Below are 8,149 nucleotides of genomic sequence, written 5' to 3'. Positions count from 1 at the left end.
GAAACTGGAATCGGTGGCAGGAGCAAAAAAAATGAACATAACACGAAGTGCTCTAAGATTTCTCCTGGCACCCCACGGGATTTTCAGCGAGTGCATGGGTGACCCCGCTTTGAAGACCCCTGCTGTGGACGACCTGCTGGATGGGCGGAGGGGAGAGCGCGGAGACGGCTGCAGAGCTCTGGCTCCCACGGGGCCTGGTGCCCAGCTCTGCCCCCCGCGTGGCTGTTGGGAGCAGGCCTGTGTGGGTCCCGGGGACTAGTAGCGGGCGCGGCATAAACAGGGGACGCCTCGGAGGAGAGGCGGGGCCATGGGCATGAGTAGCAGGCAGGACCAGCCAGACCCCGAGCGCAGAGCGCCTCCTGGGCCCGCTACCCGGGGTGGGGTTCAGGGTTGGAGAGCAGAGCCCTGGGTTCAAGCGTAGCGTCCTCAGTGTTGACCCAAGTTCTGGAATGACGTTTTGAAGAGCCCGAAGCGCCCTGTCCTCAGCGCGTGGCGCGGTGTTTTGCTCCCCTTCGAGCTGCAAGGCGCATTCCAGCCGCCTCGCCTTCGGAAGGCGGGCGCGGGGCGCAGACCCACTCGGGAAGGCCTGCGTGCGCTCCCCGCGCAGCCTGCGGGCGCCCTCGCCTCGTGTTTCCGCGTCTGACCCCGAGCCTGGGGCGTGGGGGCGCTGGAAGGATGCGGCGATGGCACCTTCTCCCAGAGGCCCCGCCCTCCGCAGCCGGGGGCGCCCACCCCCGTGGGCTCCTCCTCTCCCAGCCGGGGTGCGGGACAGCCCCACCCGAAGGACCCTGCCACCCCGCGGAGACCTCCTATCTGATCGAATGCTGGGCCCCGGGCCGCAGCCCCAATTAAGTGAAAACAGACCCGGCCTGATCAGGTTCGCGCGGGAGTCCCGCGGTGGTCCCTCGGCGGGCCCGGAGGGTCCCTGTCTGTTTGATTTTCCTGCTCAGACACACTTGTTTAAACAGACCCCTCAGGGCCTGCGGCAACCTGAGCCGGGGGAGCGTGATTGCAGGTGAGGGGAGGCCGCCCGCCGGTGGGCGGGGGACAGGCGCTGGGAGCACCGGGCGCTACCTTGAGAACCGGGAGTCTCCCAGTTTCATCCGGGTTCGAAGCCTGGCTCCGCCCCTCCCAGGTGCTGGGCGGGTTACTGACCCCCTCCAGTCCAGCAGGCTCATCCTGGGCAAGGTTTAAAGAGCACCCCTAGGTGCTGGAAGCAGTGCCCGGCACAGCCCAAGGGCTAAGTGACCCGAGTGGGCCTTGTTCATGGTGGTCCCTTTCTGCATCGCAGGCCCGGGAGGCAGGGACTGCCGGGCCCCTTTTAAGAGGTGTGGAAATCAGTTCCCAGAGGCAGTGGCTCAGATGGGCAATGTGAGGACAGAGCATCCCAACCCGGTTAGTTCTGTGACCCCAAAGCCAGTGTTCTCCCCCCCCCCCCCAGGACGGTTCCTAGCTCAGGCTCAGGGTCACCAGGGGCAGGGGTCAGCGCTGTGCAGAGTGGGGGGGCAGAGCACAGCGACCTGGGGCTGTGGAGTCAGCGGTCTCCTCACCAGGGCCTCCGGGCTCTAGTGACCTGCTTGCCCCTCCCCCCAACATTATCCCCTACTCTTCCCCCTTCCCTCCCTCTCCCAATCTGCCTCAATCAACAGAAACTCTGTTGCCCAAACACTCCTGCCTCAGGACACCCGCACTGGCTGTTCCCTCTGCCTGAAATTCTTTTCCCTCAGATATCCTCATAGCTCCATTTCTCATTTCCTCCCAGGTCTCTGCTCAGATGCCAGCTTCTCAGGGAAGGCTCCCCCGACCACTTTCTCTAAAGCAACAGTCTCCCCCAGACAAGCACTGCCTCTATGCTGGTCTCCTCTCCATAGCATGCGGGCCACCCGACACCTGGTCATTCTGTCATTGTCTGCCTCTCCCCATTCAGATTCAGCCCCACAAGGGCAGATGTTTAGCTTATTGAATTATAGCTGATACAATATTATTGGTTTCACATAGTAGCTGATGCCTAATTTTGCTAATGGCTGTCTCTCCAGCACCTGACACATAGCAGTTGCTCAGTAAACCTTCTTGAAAACTGCATAAATCTCCCGCACGCTTGCTGTAAGTTTGGGAAAGTTACTGACCTCTTCGGGTCTCCGTTTTCTCACCTGTATAAAGGGCCTATTGAGCCTACCTATTTTATGTGTGAGGAATGAATGAGAAAAGGCATGTGAAGCACTTGGAGCGGTGCCTGGCAATGAGGGAGCCCACTGTAAAAGTTTTTTCTGACCCAAAGAGGCAAGTGGGCTTTCCAGAAGATTCCTGCCATCAAGTAGAGCGATGTGACAAGGACGGCCCTGGTGCCAGGTTTCTATAGCACCCCCCAGAAGATAAAGCCACTTTTCATTCTGTATTTCAGCTGAACTTGCAGTGACTCTCTGAGCTCAACAAGACATGGTTGTGTCTTTTTGCAGGTGGAAGGCCAAGGCTCAGAGAGGCTGAGACGCTTGCCCAGTGGTCACACAGCTAGGCAGCTCTTCCATATTCCTAAAAGAATACTCTTGGCCCTGCCCCAAGTCCCCATCCAGGGGCTGGCAGCTCCTGGGCTGAGGACCTTGGGTGTGACCCAGGTGTGGTCTTTGGGAAGTCTTAAGTGTGAGTTCAAATAGGTGGCTCCTTCTCAGGGACTCAGTGGTGCCAGGCAGTGCCCCTCGGGAGGACACCGGGGCTCAGGGCAGCCTGGGACGAGCGGGCCTGAAAGAACAAACAGGGTTGGGAGGAGAGTAAGAGGCAGGGAGGTGGGGAGGTGCAGGTCCTGTAGGCTGCGCAGGCCGGAGAGGCGACCTGAGGGCTCCACAGCAGCCCCGCCTGCCTCTGACAGTCCCACACACTCTTGGCTTTTGGTCAGAGGACAGGGGGCACTTGGGGGCTCCCAGGGACTCTATTTTCCCAGCAACAACAGTCATTACAGCTGCATTCTCAAGCCCTCATTATGCTGTGTTTACAACCCTTCCAGAAAAACAAAAGCCAGCCCAGCACGCCCCACCCCGCTTCTCAGGCAGGAGTGCTCCGTCTAGTTCCTGAGTGCAGAGAGGAAGAGCTTCCCCGAGACTGACCCGGGGCTGGGCAGTGATCTCTATAGCCCTCTGCTCCCTGTGAGGTGTGCGTGGAGTTTCCATCTTGAAAGATAAACTTGGAAAAACTCCTGGGCCTAAGATGTAGCCTTTCTCCTCATGATGCACAGAAGGGCAGTGAGAGGAGAAGAGTCTGTGGTGAGCATTTGATTGTATTGAATGGGTCCAACATCCCTTAAACCCAGGTACTATTAACCCATTTCACAGACGCAAAGACAGAGGCCCTGAGAGGCTGTGGCCTAAGGCGAGGGCCCAGTGAAGGGTGTTTCCTTCTGATCTCGGACAGGTGGAGAATATTAAAGATATAATTATTACCACCATGAGACGCGCCAGACACCTGTGATGCGCAGGTTTTACACACACACCCCTCTGTATAATCCGCCTGGCCACGTGGGGTTTGCGCTGTGGACTCCATTTCACGGTGGTGAAAGTGCTGAGGGTGATGAGGCAACTTGCCCAGGGTCACTCAGCTCTGGGGAGGTGTGGGGGATCTGAACCTTTGCAAAGAGCCCCCTCAAAGCGGAAGTGGTCACTTTGGGGGGAAGGCTGGGGAGGCTTGGGAAACCCAAATGAAAGGAAACAAATGTGTTGTGTTGTCTTTCTCCCCAGGGCAGGAAAAGCCCCCTGGATCCTGCCCTCCCCACATGTGCGGGGAAGGGACATCAAAGGTGGGGACAGCAGGTCGCTCCCTCAGCTGGTGCGTCTGGGCAGAGGCGCTCTGGGATCCCAAGCCGGCAGCTGGGCCTCAGCCAGGGAGGGAGCCCAGATGAAAGCGGAGGGAGGAAGAGGGGCGGGAACGGAGGAAATGAGCGCGCGCAGCCCGCGGCCCCTCCCGCTCCGCCCAGGTTTGCTGAGCTCCTGCAAAGCCCGGGGTGGGACGCGCGGGTCTTCAAAGAAAAGACCTGGGGGAGCTCAGCCACCTTCTACTGGATGCCAGGGCCTCCTAATCGGAGACTCGGGGCGTCCCAATGAGAATTAAAAAAATAAAGACCGATGCTATGGAACAAATAATCCCATTAGCTGTGCTGACACTTCACAGACTCCTCGTGTTTACTCTTCACATCTGACCTGCGAGTCAGTATCGTGGTCCCACGTTTCTGCAAGAGCAGGTTGAGTGATTTGCTGGTGGTCATTGAGCAAAGTGGCTTCCCCACTGTACGTCAGGGTCCCTGTGATCTGGGGCATGGGCTCCTTAGTCCCCTGGGGCCTTGAAGTTGTCCTATTAGGATCTTTATTTGGAACGAAGTAGCACAGAATAGATGACTTAAATTTGTTTTCTCTCAGTTCTAGAGGTCAGAAGTCTGAGATGAAGGTGTCAGCAGGACCACGCCGTCTCTGGGACTCTGGGTAGCACCCTCCCCTGCCTCTTTCTGGCGTCGGTGCTGGTGTGGGGCAGCAACCCGTGTCCCTTGGCTCACGTGACATTGCTCCAGTCTCCGTCTCTGTGGTCTTCTCCCTGTGGTCCTCACATCGTCTCCCCTCTGTGTGTCTATGTCCAAATTTCTCTCTTATAAGGACACTGGTCATATTGGATTAAGGTCCCACCCTACTCCAGCAGGACCCCGTTTAACTCGATTACTTGTGCAAAGATCTTATTTCCAAATAAGGTCCCCCTCAGAGGTATGGGGGTTAAGACTTCAACATATTTTTTGCGAGGGGACCTAATGTCACTCACATCAGGATGCGGGTGTGCGTCTCCTCCCGTGGTCCTGCCGGGCACCCAGGCTCTGAGGGAAGCCAGCTAAGAGCGGAGCAATGTCAGTAGCAGCTCCTGGGTCCCACATCTTATGGAGTCAGGACGACACAGCGCCTTCCCCTCCCACAATTTTGTGCAATAGCCCATGGGCATCCTTATGCTCACTTTATTGATGAGGAAGTTGAAGTTTAGGAAGGTCCGGCAGCAAAGCCTAGATCTGAAACAACACCTGTCTGACTCTAAAAACAACCGCTGTGGCCAGGGATCGGGGTGGACAGACAAGGGTTACAGCGGAGGCGGGGCAGTGGGCCGGGCAAGGCCCTGCTGACTCACTGGCTTCCTAGCTGCTCTGCCGGCTGCCTCGCTGTCAGTTGCCTGGGAGCTGATTAAGATGTCACAGAGGATTATGATGTCAGGTGCAAGAATCACACTGCAGGAGGGGTGGCTGTGGGGCTGGGAGGGAGGTTGCCCTAGCAACAAGAGGAGATAGCCACGCAGAGCAGAGGCTCAGTCTAGTGGGAAGGGCATGGGGTTTGGGGTCACCCTGCCCTGGGTGCGAGTTCTAGCCCCTCGGCTCCCCAGCTGGGTGACCTTGGGTAAAAGCTCTCACCTTCCTGAGCCCACACACAAGATCGTGGAGAACATTCGATCTCCGTGTGGGTCAAATGGAGCAGCTGGAGAAAATGCCCCAGCTTCTGCTATCATCTGCCAAACGGCGGTCCCCAGGGAACCCAGGAAGCTTTAGCTTCAGATTTGGGGCTCAGGCATGGGCAGGCTTGCCAGAAATGGTGCCAAGCCACCTCGCTGCCAAGCGCCAAGGCTGCTTACAATGCCCCATCACCTGGGACGAGGAGCCCTGTTAGCAACCATTGTGTGAACCAGCGGGAGGTCAGCGGCTCTCCCCACAGCCTGAGGCTTTCTTCTCCAGACCACAGCAGTATCCATTGCCTGTGCACTGGTCGCCTTCCCCGTTGGCCACAAACCCTGTTTCTCTAGATTCCTGGAACCCAGCAGAGTGCCAAATAGATGTTTGAATAAGTGAAAGGAAGAATCAACTTCCCCCTTTACTCCTCAGAATAAATTTTGCCTGTCTCTGAGGAGGAAATATTCCTTACCCTCTGCAAAGCAACCATCCCAGTGTTCTTAATTCTAATCCTTTATTTCCCCGTCCTGACTTTCATTCATCCACCCATCCACTCACCCATCTACCACTCTACAATCCATCCATCATCCATCCACTCATCCATCTATCCATCCACCCATCCACTCACCCATCTACCACTCTACAATCCATCCATCATCCATCATCCATCCATCATTCACCCATGATCCATCCGTCCGTCCGTCCGTCCGTCCATCCATCCATCCATCCATCATCCATCCATCCATCCACCCATCCATCCATCATCCATCCATCCATCCATCCATCCATCCATCATCCATCCATCCATCCATCCATCCATCCATCCATCATCCATCCACTCATCCATCTATCCATCCACCCATCCACTCACCCATCTGCCTGCTCTGCTATCCATCCACCCACCCATCATCCATCCATCCATCCATCCACCCATCCATCCATCCACCCATCATCCATCCATCCATCCACCATCCATGCATCTATTTATTTGCCCATCAGGACAGAGGATATCTGAGCACCTGTTTCCAAGCCATCTCCGGGCTAGGTCTGGGGGCCACAGGGTCAAGTTAGACTGGGATCCTGGCCCTAAGGAGCTCACTCAATCTTGTAGGGGTGAGAAAACATGAAAACAAACTCCTGTGGGGCACAGGAGAAAGTGTAGGGAAGCTGAGCGAGGGAAGACAGGGTCCTAGGGACCTCCAAAGGCAGGGGAAGTGATGTTCCATGTGCAAATCAGGCAAGACTCCTGGGGAAGCTATAGCAGGAGGGGCATTTCTTGGAGGGGGAAATGGGGCAGGAGAGGTGAGTGAAGAGCAGCTGGGAAGCAAGTCACTCTCCCACAGCCCCCCGCGACTTCCTCTGAGCCACCCAGCTCATACGTGCGTCGTAGAGCCGATTGGAGAAGCTCAAGGATCAGCTCCTCAGAGACGCTTCTTGGACCACCTCTGTACATCTGTTATCTGCCACCCCATCCCAGCCGTGTCTGTTGTCTCTCTCTACATGGGAAGGCCCCTCCACGAGGGCAGCGACCCCGCCTTGCTCCCTGCCTTGTCCTCAGCACCTGGAACACAGTAGGTGCTCAGAGACACCTTTCCCGAGATGCTGGGGATTCACTAGCCCTAGTGTCCCTGGCCAGGCGACAGTTAGCCCTTTCCTCCCTGGAGGCCTCCCTGCTCACCTGCCTCTGGCTCTGACCAGCCCCGTCTGCGAGGGGCAGGGCCCGTCAGCCACTCTGTTCAGGGCCCAGCGCCTCCCAGCCAGGCTGGCGTTCCCGTGGCATATTTCTGGTCGTCTTGGGAGACACTCGCTGTGGAAACAGATAATTGAAAAGATTACCCCTGGATGGGGCTTGTGGACGGCTGATTTATCACACGTCATCCGTTCTTCGGGTTTTATTAGAGATTGAGGAACGGCCTCCCAACTTGAGCCTCGCGGCTCCCGGGGTGCTGCCGAGCTCCGGGTGACCCAGAGCTGCCATGGAGCCCCTCTCTGCTGCGGCCTCCCTTCCCAAGGCAATGCGAGGCCCCAGGAGGGAGGGTGCTGGAGAGAGGGAGTCGGGCCTGGGTTCAAAACAGCCCTGGAGGCAGCCGTGGGAAGGGAGGCAGAAAGCGGCGTGGGAGAAGCAGCTCGGTGCTGGCCTGCGTCTTGCTCACGGCGTTCAGTCCGCTTCTGGTCACCTTCCCAAGAGGGCCAGGGCTGGGCCGGAAGCTGGGCACACAGTGACACCGGTACCTGGGGACGAGGGGAGGGGTGGGCGGGTGAGGCCACAGGACAAGGGTGGACAACGACGGCCTGCAGTGGCCACCAAGGGCCCAGACGCCGGGAACAGGAGCCTCCAGAGGCCCACGGCCTTCCTGACACCTTGACTTCGGACTCCTGGTCTCCAGATTGGCCAGGGAAGAAGTTTTGTTGGTTAAAGCCTCCAGTCTGTGGCCCTTGGTTACGTCATCGCCAGGAAGTGAATGCGGATTTTGGTTTAGTCCCACGAGGAGGGTACATGCTGCCCATTGCACAGATGAGAAGGCTGAGGGGTCAGCAAGGTTAAGTGCTTTTCCCAGGTCACTCGGTGCCCAGGGGTCGCCAGGATCCCAGACCGGATGTGTCTGCACCTGAACAGTTCGTGATCCCCGTGGGTGTGACTGCAGCTTCCCCAGGAAACGGGTGCCAACAGGGGTGCTCAGAGCCTCGATGCTC

The sequence above is a fragment of the Miniopterus natalensis genome, chromosome 1, assembly GCF_054644295.1.
Source record: "Miniopterus natalensis isolate mMinNat1 chromosome 1, mMinNat1.hap1, whole genome shotgun sequence".
Lineage (NCBI taxonomy): Eukaryota > Metazoa > Chordata > Mammalia > Chiroptera > Miniopteridae > Miniopterus > Miniopterus natalensis.
The sequence above is the reverse complement of the archived record's forward strand: the minus strand, read 5'-3'. Positions refer to the sequence as shown.